This window comes from Pantherophis guttatus, chromosome 1 (genome assembly GCF_059756535.1).
Source record: "Pantherophis guttatus breed Tessera chromosome 1, ASM5975653v1, whole genome shotgun sequence".
Classification (NCBI taxonomy): domain Eukaryota; kingdom Metazoa; phylum Chordata; class Lepidosauria; order Squamata; family Colubridae; genus Pantherophis; species Pantherophis guttatus.
The window spans coordinates 68,355,679-68,371,817 of record NC_142063.1 but is presented as its reverse complement, the minus strand read 5'-3'; the positions used below and the strand labels follow the sequence as shown (position 1 = coordinate 68,371,817).

At 38.2% G+C, this 16,139-nt stretch overlaps 1 long non-coding RNA gene across 1 annotated transcript; it reads right to left on the bottom strand.

Moving 5' to 3' along the window:
• Positions 1-2,362: 2,362 nt before the first annotated feature.
• LOC117665665 (uncharacterized) lies at positions 2,363-12,133 on the bottom strand. The gene is made up of 4 exons (XR_004591427.3): positions 11,973-12,133; positions 8,252-8,372; positions 7,246-7,328; positions 2,363-4,437 (listed from the first exon to the last, which is right to left on the bottom strand). It is a non-coding gene; the product is annotated as an uncharacterized LOC117665665 (long non-coding RNA).
• Positions 12,134-16,139: the final 4,006 nt, after the last annotated feature.

Here is a 16,139-nt window from a genome sequence, read left to right as displayed (position 1 = left end):
TCCCAGCCTTGCAAATGAATCTGGTCAATCGAACCCTGCTTAAGGCAGATTTCTATATTAGATTTACAGTTTACTTGGTCTTCAGTTTGCACATGCATACAAAGTTAATGCAACTGAATTTTAAATATAATTTTAAAGAGGTATAAACTGCGCTCTCTAGAATGATGAAAGTTTGCCAGGCAGTGACCTAAAACTTGCTATCCTCCTTCCATGTCTACAAGTAGCTTTATAAAATAAAAAAAGTGAAACATTAGATTTGCTTATAAAAGAAAATGAATAAAAGAATTATATAAGCACTACTTTTAAAGAAATTCACAATTTGGTTCAAAAATTTGGATCCCCAAACTCCTAAATTATATCCCTGGGTAGAACCCAGCCTCAAGGGTTCTTCGTTACTTCAGAAATGATGATCAATTATCTACAAATATTCTGTGTTAAGTTTTCATCGGTTTCATATACAATAAACCTCTTTTCCTAATTATATCAATTTTTAAAAATAAAATTATTCTGGAATTTTTGCCAGGCTTTGCCCTGTAGCATTCAAGCACATTGTTTTGTGGTAGAGAGGAACTTACCAACCTTTTAATGAGAAATTCAACTTCCTGCAACACAGAGCACAGCAAACCTATTTGGTTAATACCATTTATTCTACTATACTATTCTTGCCAATGCAAGTTAGGTCCTATTACATGCAAACAGTTATTGCTACTAAAGTTCTATTTATTGTCTTCTTATGGCTTTATTTGCATCAGGGATTTCCCCCCCTACGTACTGTGCTATTTTGCATTCCAGTTTCAGAGGTATTTTTCCATCAATTCTCCCAATCATCAGCCCCATTTCATTCAATTATACTGCTGTTCACAAGAGAGCCCCAAAAGAGCTCAGGTCCTCACAATTCAACTCCAAACGACACACCTTGCCACTTTCATGAGAAAATAGAGAGAGAGAGAGATCTTTAAAAGTAATTCTGCAGTTCTCTGGGTTAACAGTTACAGTACAAGTATCATATTATGTTTTGCCAATAAAGAAATACAGACATCTTTTCTCTCATCAAGGTGGTCATTTATAGAGAAGTTCCTTTTTTTAAAAAAAGATGCAGTATCCCCTTTAAGCTAAAAGTAGCATTTAAACCGTAAAGATCTACAAAGAACTAGATTCATAACTTAAGTCTTGACTTGTTTAAACCAAAAATAAAGTTTTAGATGAGTTACCTAACTAATTTCAGAAAAGGGGGAAAACCTACTAAGATTAATTACTGTAATATATAGATATTTGGATGCAAGAAATAAATTTGACTAAATATTTAATTAGTAAGAAAACAACAAATGCTTTATCAAAATAGCGAGGTAAGAAAAAAAATATATATGAGATTTTAATAATGAACAATGCTAATAACTTAGGTGCATTCAGAATTAGCTGTACAGTGATAGCATTTCTAGATTTGTCAATTTTGCAAGATGCTACTCTTGATTAATAGCTGCCCCATTGGCAGATATGTGCAAGCCCCAATCATTCAGTTTCTACAAGCAACAGTTACACTGTAAAAGGTTACCCATTCCTGTCTTAATGCAAGCACAAAAACAACCAACAAATCTGATTCAAAAACATACCAAAACTTTTTGTGGAAAAAAGCATGAATGGGAAAGACTAGTCATATGCTTATTCTAGTCCCTAAAATTTAAGAATTTACACTATCAGTTATTTTTTTTTCTCATTATAGCAAAATATTCCATGATTCACAAGGGGTTTTGTTAAAGATTATTACTTCTATTAGGGTTTTTACATGCAGTTTAAGTGCACTCAAAATATACCTGGCTGATTAAAGATTATTTTCATGCAATCACTATGAAATTCACATCTCACTGATTCTATGCAGCAGTTTCTTCTACCATTGCCTAGAAAGGACACTGCATCTTTAGACCATGACCATAACCATGTCAGTTTCCTATAAGTTACATCATCAGCTTCATTAATTTGTCACTCTGAAATCGTAAAAAAGTACTACTAGGCTCATGCACCGATCCTAACATGGCACTACAGTTTTGCTACAAAGCACTAATGCTTATGGAACTATACACATTTTAAAATGGAAGACATTGGTGATTTTGTTGTTCTCAAACAACTTGTAACATTTTGTCCACAAGTATTAAAATATATTTATATGTATATATTATACTATTGCACATGCCCCATATTTGCTTCATCTTTCAGATGTGAAAGATTTCCTGCCAAGGTGGACAACAAATGAGTATGTAAAACTTAAAAAAAATATAAGGCAATATTGCCTGTGAATACTACTGTTAAGGAGATGGACATGGATAACTAAACTAAAGTGATTTCCCAGACATAGAGAGCAGTGTTGTTTTTTTCCTCAAATGCTAACTTTACTCTTAATGCAGCCGTATTCAATAGAAATAGATACATTATTACAGTGGCATTTAGTGAGAAAGGAGATAAAGAATTTATTTTTTTCTTAAATATATGATCATTTTCTAATGATTTGGGAAACTAAATTACATTTCCCTTCTGTCCCAATGTACTGTATTATCTTCACCACAAAATATCTCTGAGGTATAAATAGCTAAAACAACATCCAAATTACTGATTAAATTCATGCTGCTTTCTAATTTTTAGTAAGAGTCGCAGAGAACAACTTCATTAAGTTTTACTTCTGAAACCTTGATAAACCCAAAAGATATCCAAATTATTTTAAAATTTAAACTTTTGTATGAGTAAATTTCTAAGTTTCACAACTCTTTTGACTATTAAATATTTCATTTTTGTTCTGTAGCTATATTTTAAGCCCTCTGAAAATGTTCTTTTGCAACACTTAAAAAAAAACAATTGTACAGGTAGTCTTTATTTAGCTCTTATTAACTATGCCACAGTTACAATGGTGAGGAAAAAGTAACTTTACAACCAATCCTTGCATTTATGACATTCACAGGTCTGTAAAGCAAAGGAAAGCTGAAGTAAGATCTCATCGACAGGTCAATGTCATTTACTGACTGCTTTGCTTAACAACCAAGATGCCAGTTCGTTTGGTCACTAAATGAGGACTACCTCTACTTCGTTTTTATTCAAAGAAAGAAAAAAATGTTTACTCTTTTATCATATATAAGCTAAACACAACACGATGACAAGCAAACACAAATGCTTTGCTAGGTTTATTCCCCTTATTAAAACTATTTAAAACATACAAACATCCCAAATATTCTTCTAGCAGCCACAACTTTACCTTTGAAAATAACAATCAGCCAAAAGCATTCAACATTCTTAGCTATGACTAACAATTATCAAATGTACTTCCTTTAACTAAGATTGAGGATATTGTCAAAACTATTAGCGAACCTACATTAATATTTTAATAAAACTGAAATAAGGTGCTCCATGGCTCAGCAAGGGAAGAAGACATAGGCTTTTGCACCCATTGTGGCAAAAAGCAGCTTTTATCCCAGCTTGAAACAGTCCAGTAGAAACAAACACGATGCAAAGAATGTTCTGCAAGCATGTTTAGAACACAATTCCCACCTTAACTCTGGGTGACTTATTGAGAAATAATAAAGAAGCCCTTCCTGAGCATGTCTAACTTTTGTTCATCTAAGCAGTGGAGTTTTACATACAAGGTTATACTGGCATTGTTGTTCCTTTCAGGAAAAAGCCTGGACAGTTCAATCATTGTTCCTTTTATTGTTGAATTCCTTAGGAAAGAATTGCGATACCAAGTAAATTCTACTACCCAAGGCTTTCTATACTTTTAAGTCTCCAACCTTCATTTTGTGGGACATATTATTAATATCCCCACTTTCCAGCTTTTATGTACATTCAATACATAACTTGACTGATGCAATTTTATGTAGTTGCATCAAGATTTACTTGCATCAAGATTCCATTAAAATCTAATTATAACTGACTCTTTTAGGAAGGAAATTTTCCAGTGGAAAATCTTTCAAACTATTTCCCTCTCTCTTTTTTTTTTTATAACACATGTACATTCTGGTCCTTCTGCCATAATTTTTCATCAAGATTTCTGAGACGGTATTTCAAGAACATACCGATTTGTTTAGGTTCTCCAAAGATTTTGTGGTGAATTATTTTACTAAAATATATTGAATGAATCAAAGTGTCAACAAGAATTGACAATTGCTCATATTGTAATGCACAATCACTTTTAGAGGGCAAAAAACCATAAGCAAAGGCCTGGTACACATGGAAGTCCATATATTCATTTTAGTTGCTTTGCAAGGGTTGTATTTTCCACCTGTATAATTCTGCGTCATGTGATGATTTTTTATGATGAGGAGCTGTAAAAGGCTCAAAGCAGCATTTCTTCATTTCCATTTAGAGAAATAAAGGAAGAGTTTTCTTCTCAAGATGGGCATTCATGAATAACAACTCTTTAAAGAAACAGCATCTCCTGCGTCAAAAGGAAACGACCTGGAATCAAACACACACGTATTATTTATTTATATCCCGCCTTTATTGTTTTTACAAATAACTCAAGATAGTGAATGCTTCCAACAAACCTTCCTCCTCCTATTTTTCCCACAACAAACCTATGAGGTGAGATAGGCTGAGGGAGAATGACTGGCCTAAGATCACCCAGCTGGCTTTCATGGCCAAGGCAGGACTTGAACACAACTCTAACCCTAACCACTAGATCAAACTGACTCTCAATTAACATAATGTGAATCTGAAAACAATATTTTATTTCATAGAAACTTGGCATTGTAACACTGGAAAATAATCTGCAGATGAATTTTAGATAATGATAACTGGAGTATTGTGCCATTAATTATGGTTACATTCTGCTTACTCTTAAGACTCATTCATTTCCCATATACAGCAAGACTACTTTATAAGCCTAGAATCTGAAGACTGTTTGCCTTCTATCAGTGGTGAAATCCCTTTTTTTTAAACTAGCGGTTCTGTGGGCGTGGCTTGGTGGGTGTGGCAGGGGAAGGATACTGCAAAATCCCCATTCCCACCCCACTCTGGGGCCATCCAGAGGTGGTATTTGCCAGTTCTCCAAACTACTCAAAATTTCTGGTACCGGTTCTCCAGAATCTGTCAGAACCTTCTGGATTTCAACCCTGCTTCTGATACATAAATATCACTGAAAAACGTTGCCATGAAAAGCAACTGAGTATGGAAAATAAATCTCATTTTTACTGCATATAGCAATAGCGTTTAGATGTATATACCACCCCATAGCGCTTTACAATGTAGAAGCATTATTTGCATGAAAATATGTACTGTGCTAAATGTACAATATAAAGTAGTGTAACATCTGTAAAATAATTACTGATAACAACTGAGTTGAGGTCCAAAACGTTTATCATTTGGAATGCAGGAGAGGCTTATTTTAGGAATTAACACTATTTAATTGAAAGCTTGCCATAGAATAAAAAACATCAGAAAACAAATTTTAATGAAAATGATAGTCACTAACAATAACAAAGAATGTTCAGTCATTTCAATATAACCTATATTGTGAGATTGTAAGCAAAGCTTGCAGAAAAGGATGTATTTTCAAATGACAGTTTGAACCAATTCCAAAATACACATACTAATTTTCTATCCCTGCATATTTTTTTATTTCTCTCAAAGGTCTTCAAGTACTGTTGAAGTTTAATAGCTATTAAGGAATAACACTCCCTTTTGTAATTATTGTTAGTAAAGGGGTTTTTTACTTCCATTTACACTAAAACAAGAGTATTTGTAGAAGCAAAAAAAAATAAAAAGTGTTTAATGATTATAGTCAGCATATCAGTCAAAAGTAAGATCATAAAAAGGAAATGTTAAACCTTCAATGGGTGACTTGTTGTTCTAAAAGATTATATCCATTTATTGTTTTAAGCCTACATGGTATCAAAATAAACTGTTATTAAGAAATAACAGGGATTCTTAACATTCGCTTCATCCATAAAAACTGAAGTTCCCTAAATGATTGTTGTCCATTCATTGTCAATGCTGGGAATCTACCACAATAGAATTCCTGACAAATTGCCAACTAAGAGGGTGGACTCATTTTAAGTGATTTAAAGAAAGCAGACAATTTAAATCAATGATATAGATCAAGTTTATTTCTAAATAAAAGTAAAAGCCTTTAAAACACTAAAAATTTAACCATCCCAACAAAAAGAATATTGTGGAAATAGATGGAAATTTTACTGAAAAAAATGTATAGTATATCAATGGTATAATTTTATCATTTATCAGACTATTAACTGTTGAAAAATAAACATTAGTCTGGTATAATTTGCTTTTAATTTAAAAGAATTTAATTTAAAACAGATTTTGGAAAGTGGCCTTTTCACAGTGCTAAGAAATCAACTCTTAAAAAGACCTGAGAGTCTTTCGAATATCTGCGCTCAGCCATTCAAACCCTGGTCATCTCATGCCTGGACTAATGCAATTTGTTCTACCCTTGAAAAGTATTTGGAAGCTACAACTGGTGCAGAGTGCATCAGTTCAGGCAGATTTTGGGGTCCCTCGAGTGGTCCATGTTACACTTCTGTTCCACAAGCTGCACTGATTGCCAGTTTGCTTCCCAATGCAATTCAAGGTGTTGGCTATTACCTTTAAAGTTCTGCATGGCATGAGTCCAGGTTACTTGAGGAACTGTCTCATCCCAATGGGACAAGCTCACCCCATCAGTGCCAGCAGAGAAGCATACTGTGGATCCTGTTGGTTAAGTAATTCTGGCTGGCAGGGTCCATAAGAAGAGCCTTTTCTATTGTGGCTGTGGACCTTTGGAACAACTTGCCCCTCAGAGCGAGATCTGCCCCCACTCTCTTGACCTTCTGCAAGGGCTGAAGACTTGACTCTGCCAGTTGGCCTGGGGTCCCAATGGGGGAGTATCACGCTGGAGGTAGCTGATGGATCAATAGTAGATCCCATCTCCCCTCTTGTGCATCCTGCTCCCTCCCCTCCCATATTTTAATCATCACCAGTTGTTGTTTTGTTGTTAATAATAATAAATATCTATACTATGGTTTTCCTGCTTTTAACACTGTAATTCATCCAGAGTCATCTCGTGACAAGATGGGTAGCAAACAAATATGATAAAATAAGTATCAGCACAGCATCAAGCTACTGATAATACCAGAGGTCCAAATTAGACTTGAAGGTTTTAAAAATGTCATGGAAGAAGCTACTGACAAGCAATTTCCACATCATGCCAAAAAAGCTACCAGTCTATAACATTACCAGGAAGCAAGATTAGTTTGAAGGAATGTTTACCTTTAGTGATGGTTCATTCCTGGATTTTCCTCCTTTTTGGACGATAGGGACATTTGCTTGCTTCCAATTCCATTACAATTTCTCTGTGAATGTAGAATTTTCATAAATTATAGAAAAGTCCTGATGAAGATATTCTAGGATTAACTTCTGAAGGAGTTAATAGAGCAGGGATCCCCAACACCCAGTCCATGTCCCAGTGCCGGTCCGCACTGGGACTCAGGGTCTTGAGAATCAGGCCATGGAAATGGTGAGCAAGTGCACCTGCGAAGCTTCATTTGTGAAAGCAGTGCACGCATGAAATCATCCCCTCTTCCCCCTCCACCACCACCCCGTCACCGCCACCTGCCAGTCCATCATGCTGGAAAGACTGGGGACCACTGATATAGCGGAATGTGTTCACAGAACATATAATTTGGTTTATTCTTTTGGAATACATAACTGCATTGCATCTATTAAATTTGATTGTTATTTTCACTCATTTCTCTAACCTATTTTGTTTTTAATAGAGGGGAGGGAACATGCTTTCCATCTAATTTTCGTCTGGAAATTTGATACACATTCTCTGTTTCCTTATTCAAGTCACCCCATTTTATACCTCACTCCCAACTTGATGAGGAATTACTAATAAGTACTGTTTATTTTCAAACCAACTATGTATCCATATATTTCTCATGACATCCAGTCCAAACAATACAGTAATTATTATGATAATTATTGCAATGTTTTTAAGATGTTTACAGGATATCTCTTTCAGATCTGCTCTAGAATCTCCTCATGTAACAACGGAAGAGTGACCATTCTGACATTTCCCCACTTTTCTTTCTTTGAATATAGGAAAAGCTTTTATCCAATTATCCAGCACTTCGTAAGTTTTCTAGAATTTCTCAAATATAAAACATAAAAGTTTGACATATCATCAGCAAATTCCTCTAGCACTCTGAGATAGATACATCTGTCAAATCATAAAAGAACAGGCCATGCTATTCCATAGACAAAATGCACTTACTTTTCATTTCATGCTGCACTGATCATTTTATCACCAAGAACTTTTGCCGGTAGCTTTCAGTTAATGCAAATGTTGACTGCCAATTACTATGATATTTGCTTGGACCTGGAGGGGCATGGACCTGTAGGGGAAGAAGAAAATATTAAAAGACACATTACATATTGCTGTTTCCTATCTGGTAACCATTAAAGACCATTATGGCATTCCTTCATATTGGAGCAAATCTTCACAGATATACATTAAAATCATGACTGACAAGTTTTGACTTTATACTGAACCTTTCAAATGCGAACAGAATTTATCAAACAGAAAGGTGACAAACAAGCCAGTATTGAATTATAAAAACCCAGACATGAATCATAAAATTCCGCCTTACTTATTTTGGCCATGTCATCTGATCAAACTCATTGGAGTCAAAGGAAACGAGGCCGCCAAAAACATGGTGGTTAGTTACCAATAGCCAGAACATAAAAGAAATGAAAGAAGCTACACAAGATGGATAATGTGAAGACAACCAGTCCACAGAATCTCCGAAAATCAGATATGACTGAATGGATAGCATCATCATCCATCATTTCTGAAAGCTGATATGAACACCATCATCCTACCAGAAATACACAATTATATATCCTTATCTATAATTTGGATTTGCAATTGGTAAATAGTGGCTCATTAAAACCTTAGCATAATCTGCATAAATAGTTATGGCTTGTATTTTCTTTCACCTTCTTCATCTCAGGCAACAGTATCTAATCCCAATTAGTGTTTGCATTTATCTCTGAAATTGGACAAGTAATTAAGGAGCTGCACTTGGGGGGGGGGGTTCTAGTTCGCAGTGAAAGTGCATCCTTAGTCAGTGAAGCCCATATTTAAATTTGGGAAAAACTGTAGAAAGAAATGTTATGTATGTCATAGTGAGCTCTTGAAAGAACAGTAGCATATAAAACTAACAAATAAGTCCCCACACTAAAGTATAGTGAATTTCCAAATCTATTTGGAAAAAATAGATACACATCCCAAAGCCTTATAGACATTTAGTAACAAATTTACCATTGACTAGTCCTCCCTAAATGCTTTACTGGATCAGGTCCCCCCAAAAGCATAGTGTTCAGAGTGGGAGATTATAATTATAGTATTATCAATTTTATATCCGTCTTTCCTTCAGAAGTTCAGTTTTAATTTTATCTCCAATCACTGAATATAACTGGCCTCAAATCATCTAATAAATTTTCTGACTGAAAGTAGATTAGAATTTGGGCCACCCCAGTCTTTGTCCAACAACTTACCTGTTACACTACACTAGTTCACCAGATAGTCCTTTTTGAGATTTTTGTGCCCAAACCAGTAACATAAAACAGAATGTTGTCCACTTGTATCATTCTACAAAAAGCCTATTTTAATTTTTAAAGATGTATTTATTCATTACAAATACCATAATACACATAAAAGTCATATTGACCAGTTTCAAAGTTAAATCCCTCCATGATTAAGCTTAAGAAATATATTTATAATGCTCCTAGAGTGTCACTAAAATAACTACAGTCTGAATACAAGTATTCAGCCCCTTCATATTTTTATATTAAAAGCAATAATATATATATTTGTCATACTTTTGGTTTCTTTGAATAAAATATTTAAGCTATGTAAGTTGTACTTTAATGATTTTTTTTCCCAAATGGTTCATTTGAAAACCCTTCAGCTAATAGAAAATACAAAATTTATTACTAGGCAGCATTTCTGTCAGGTCATTCTATTTTGTGAGTTCTTTGGAAAAGTCACCCAAAGTAAGGCTCCAACAAAACTATTCAGAGGAATTCAAGATGTTTTCAGGCACCAATGCCCAGCTGGGTTCCATGCCATATCTTGGGGGGAAAAAAGCTGCTAATTTGGAGATAAACGTAATCTCTTAAAAGACACATACCTTCGAGGAAAGGGCCTAATCTAGAATATTCTCTACTGATCTGATCCCCTGAAATGAAAAAAACCCAATTACAATTTTTAGTTTCATTAATAAGGCTAGTAAAAATAACTTTGCTGATAAGTCCTGTTTCTCAGCATCTGTCCCTTTATTCAATGATATTTCAGCAGCTGAATAAATACTGAGAAGTACTCATTAAAAATATTTGGCAATATCTACTTCAATAGATGCAGCTGCTTTCAGAGTACACACTAATGAATACAGTACATATGAATCTATTCAAAATTCAATTCCCAGCCATCTGCAGAATTCTCTAACAAGTCTCTCTTACATCCAACAAGATCTATTCCCTAGATGTCTCAGCATTTTCTAAAACTAGTCATTACCAACTTCATAAACTCATTGTTCCTAACATTGCCCTTTTATTCCTATTTTATAAAGAAAACACTGTTACTCTTATAAATATGCATATACCACTAAAAACTACCTTGAAAAGAAAACAGGAATTCAAAATGGAAACATTGATATTTTTTCAACTGATATTTCAATGTTGTATGTCTGCCTACATTTTGCCCTCCTACCGATCCTCATCCTAAATTCCAATTCCAAATCACAAAGTACCAGAGAACTGTAACAAAGTGTAATTCTGAATACAAAGAAAACAAAATAGTCACTAATTCAGTTTCATAAAATAAAGGGTCAGCACACACTTATCAATATTAAACTAAGAGATGAGTCAATAAACAATATACCATGAAAAAAAAAATGTATTGATTTGGCAAGAAAAAAAATGGACATAAAACAAAACTCTGGGACAGGAGAGAAAGTCTCAATTATACCTTGAATCGGTAGACATGAAAGCGGGAGCCAGAAAAAGTCTGGAGGTTTCATATAACGATGTATTTATACCAATAAACCAAGTACAGGTAGTTCTCGACTTACGACCAGAATCGAATCCAACATTTTTGTTGGTAACTGAAACATTAAGTGAATTTTGCCCCATTTTACGACCTTTTGTGCCGCAGTTGTTAAGGGAATCACCGCAGATGTTAAGTCAGTAACATGGTTGTGAAGTGAATCTGGCTTCCTCATTGACTTCGCTCATCAGAAGGTCGCAAATGGTGGTCACGAGACCCCAGAGACAACCGTCGTAAATCGGTTGCCAAGCCTCCGAATCTTGATGACGTGACTATGGGGATACTGCAACGGTCGTAAATGTGAAAAAACGGTCATAAGTCACTTGTTTCAATGCCGTTGTAACTTTGTGGTCACTGAAGGAACTGTTGTAAGTCGAGGACGACCTGGATCAAGCTTGCATTACAACCCTACTGTTCACGGCCCAACAGAAACTCTCCCCTCCACACACCCCAAAAAACCTCTGGCTTTCATTAGCCATTCTAGGGAGAAAGGCTCGCGGTGCCTTCCTTCGCAGTCGCAGAGCTCGGTGGCACCCGAAAAGCGCCACGTTTTAACCAATCTCCGCAACTGCAGGAGCAAAAAGCTTCGCCTTTCAGATACTATTACCCTGGCGCCCATTATATGTGGCACCCTAACCCAGGGAGGAAAACAGCAGGGAGCCGTTTCGAAGAAGAGCTCAAGGTCGGTTCCATAATCCTGGAACTTGTTCCAATCAAGAGGCGCGCGATAGTGGTGGGCACACACACACAGGGCTCAGATCCCCCTTCACCCCGCGAATGAGCCAAGCCAAAACAACTCCTGCACCAAAATCGGGCTTATGCCCAACAAGGCCCGGTGTTCGCAAACCTTCTCCGCCGCAGCGATTGGCTTTCCCCGCTCTCTTACCCCAGCTGGGGCCCCCGGGCCGCAGCCCGCAGAGGCTCTCGCTCCACTTCTTCCCCTTCACTCCGCCATCTTCCCCTCCCCTGCTTCCGGTCACCCAATCGGAGCCCGCGCGAAAGGATCACGTTGCCGACGCCTCTCCTCTTCTATTGGGCCGAGCTCTTATCGGTCACCTCCCGCTTTTGATTTTTATTGGACGGCCAACCCGAGTTTTGCGCCGCCTCCGCAACGCAGAAAACCCATTGGCCAAGCGAAGGGGTGGGGGGGCACGCCTTCCTTCTCCTGGAATTGCTCCGCGGCGTCGCAAAGGTGGAGGGTTGGTGCGTTGGGACATTCCCAACGCCCTGGAGGGAGAAACGACCTGCAGGACGGTTGGCAGCCGAGTTATATTGGAAGCGACTCGGAGCAGAGAAGAAACGTCAGTCCACTGGGCCTGCGCCGGTCACGGCTTCTTATTTCCGTACAGATGCCTGTCCTTGCTTGTTTTGCGCTCAGTCAACAGCCACTCACGCATGCGCACAACGTTCTCATACCAGTGGTCCCAGCTTTGGAATTGGGAAAGCCTGACTGGGATTGGCGTGGGGGGGACGGACCAGGGGCGACTGGCAATCAAGTCTAACCTTACAGTCGTCAAACGCTGAATCGCAGTGTGGTCCACGGTTCAGCATGTGGGATGAAGACGTTCTTCAAACCATAGATTACAACCTAAGGGTTCTTTTTTTTTTTGCTTTAATTTATATGCCGCCCTTCTCCGGAGACTCAGGGCGGCTTACAATGCGTTAAGCAATAGCCTTCATACTTTTGTATATTTATACAAAGTCAAAGGTTTTTTTTAATTAACACCATTGAATGGTTTTACTGTATTGTGAGCTCACAGTAAATGTAAGTTCACACAGGTAGTCCTCGATTTACAACAGTTCATTTAGTGACCAGACTTACAGCAGCACTGGAAAAAAGTGACATGACCATTTTTCACACTTATGATGCAGCTCCGTGATCATGTGATCAAAATTCAAGTGCTTGGTAACTGACTCATGACGCTTATAGTGTCCCTGGGTCATGTGATCACCTTTTGGCAAGCAAAATCAGTGGGGAAGGCAGGCTCACTTAACCGTGTTACTAACCAGTGCAGTGATTCACTTAACGACACACAAGAAAGGTGTCAAAAAGGGGCAAAACTCACTTAACAAATGTCTCACTTAGCAACAAAAACGTTGAGCTCAATTGTCATAAGTTGAGGACTACCAGTATTTATTCTAGGATTGCTGAATTAACTCATATAAAACATCTTCATGAGGACATTACTATTCAGGTTCATTGCCTTCATTCCACTAAAGGAGCAAATTTGCAGGAAGAACATACTGGTAGTCCTTGTTTAAAGAATACTTAGTGGTTTTGAAGTTATGGTGCTCTTACGATCCAGTTCAGGAGTAACAACAGGTGCTAACGCTCCTGCAGTCACATGACTGTACTTTGCTTGGGAACCCGCTTGCCTTTACCACCAGTTATAGCATTCTGTAGCTGAGTGACTGCAATTCCTTTTTTGCCAGTTTCTGGCAAAATCCTAACCCTAACCCTGTAAAAATAAAGTTATAAAATTGAGTCTGGCTACATGGGTGTCTCAACTAACAACCATCATGACCTACAAATTCCAGTCTCCATTACAGTTATAAGTAAAATATTGTAATACATTTTAAATCTCAGAAATAATAACCGCTCTTAATATGAGGTGAACTGGCTGCCATTTTGCTTCTGGGTCCACTTCAAAGTGTTGGTTATTATTACCTATAAAGCCCTTCATGGTAGGGGTCCATAAAACAGAAGCAGGACGTATTAAAAAATTAGGTGGCAAGAAAATGCTACTAGCTATATAATCACTGGATAATAAAAACAAGATACTGAATTTGTTTTCTTAGATGTTATGAAAGACTATCATACGTTTGTAAGGTCTGGCAGTACGCTTAAGCCCACAGTGAGCCAAAAAGAAGGACTTAAACGGAGGCTTGTATAAGAATCAGCATTTGATTTTTGATCAAAAGCAAAAGGCTGAGTAAAACCGTTCCAAACATACAAAGAAACATGTATATGGAAAGGCCAACAACTTCAGAGAAGATGTGACCCCTTTTTATACCTTTAAAACACCAGTTAAATCCCCAATTCTGGCCCCCTAATTTAGGTTTGTGTATTCCTTGTTACCCTGCAAGGAAATAGAAGCTTCTCACTTAGTCTTATCTCTTCCTTGAGCATTCCTTTGTTCTCTCAATTGGCCATTTGGCCCCCTGGTTTTGTAAGGAAGGAGCTTATACAAATCAAAGATGTAAATTAGGGCTGAGGTGTAAATTATCCCTTGGATGATGTCTGCAGTTCCAACTGAGATACATACCATGCTCTTAGATGGCACAAGAAAAACAGGAAGAAAATTGATATGGGTTCAGACATCACTTGAAGTGATGTCCCAGTGCCTGGAGGCCGTGCGGATCTGGATGGGGTGGAACAGGCTCAAGCTCAACCCTTCCAAGACTGAGTGGCTGTGGCTTCCGGCATCCCGATATAGTCAGTTGACTCCATCACTGACTATTGGGGGCGAGTCTTTGGCCCCCACAGAAAGGGCTTGCAATCTGGGAGTCCTCCTGGATATGCAGCTGTCCTTGGAGGAACATCTGACGGCTGTAACTAGGGGGACCTTTTGTCAGGTTCGCCTGATTCGCCAGTTGCGGCCCTTTCTTGATCGGGATTCCCTGTGCACAGTCACTCATGCCCTCCTCACCTCTCGCCTTGACTACTGCAACGCTCTCTACATGGGGGTCCCCTTGAAGAGCACCCGGAGGCTCCAACTGGTCCAGAATGCAGCAGCGCGGGTAGTGGTGGGAGCAGCATGGCGCTCCCATGTAACACCGCTCCTGCGTGAGCTGCACTGGCTCCCAGTGGTCTTCCGGGTGCGCTTCAAGGTGTTGGTTATCACCTTTAAAGCGCTCCATGGCATCGGGCCTAGCTATCTTCGAGACCGCCTGCTGCTACCGACGACCTCCCATCGTCCCGTGCGCTCCCACAGAGAGGGCCTCCTCAGGGTGCCATCAGCCAATCAATGTAGGCTGGTGACTCCCAGGGGGAGGGCCTTCTCTGTGGGGGCACCTACCCTCTGGAATCAGTTGCCCCCCAGAGATAAGGAGAATCCAAGACCTTAGTGCCTTCCGCTGTGCCCTTAAAACCCACTTTTTCCAGCAAGCCGGGCTGGCTTAAGAAGAAATTTTAAATGTTTTAATTGGTTTGTATTTTTAATTTTGGACCAAATTTATATATATTTTAATTGTTTTTAATATTTGTATTTCATGTTTTTTAATTCTGGCTGTACACCGCCCTGAGTCCTCGGGGAGAAGGGCGGTATATAAATTTAAAAATAAATAAATTAAATAAATAAATAAATAAAGGAACATATGTTTGGCAGGAACATATGTTTGACAAATACCAGTTATTTTACAGAGGCCTAATAACAGAATATGTTTGTTACAGGAGATACAAATATAAAGGCATAATATATGTGATACAAATACAAAGGCTATATATGTGTTACAAGAACCTAATGGTTACAGAATAACAAGTTTCTACTAAATCTAGTATATCAGTATATTATATTCTATTATTATTTATTCTATCATTATTGTTTCCCTACAGTTAATTCTAGGTCTCTATCTTATGGCTAAATATTCTAATGCTTACATAGATAATTCAATTGAAAATTTTCCCCCACCCTATCATCCCAGTTTATTTATTCATCTTTATTTTACCATCTTATATGGCCAAACAACATGAGGATTGTGATACTGAGCAGACACTGCGGGTTTGGATGGGGAGGAACAGGCTTAGACTCAACCCTTCCAAGACTGAGTGGCTGTGGATGCCGGCATCCCAGGATCTGGAGGTTCCATCCTTAATGATCGGAGGTGAAACCCTTGCTCCCTCCGATAGGTCCGCAACTTGGGTGTCCTCCTGGATTCTCGGCTGTCTTTAGATGACCATCTGACGGCCGTAACCAGGGGGGCCTTCGTACAGGTCCGTCTTGTGCGCCAGTTGTGCCCGTTCCTAGACCGGGATGCCCTCGCCATGGTCACTCACGCCCTTGTTACCTCTAGGTTGGACTACTGTAACACCCTCTACATGGGGCTGCCCTTG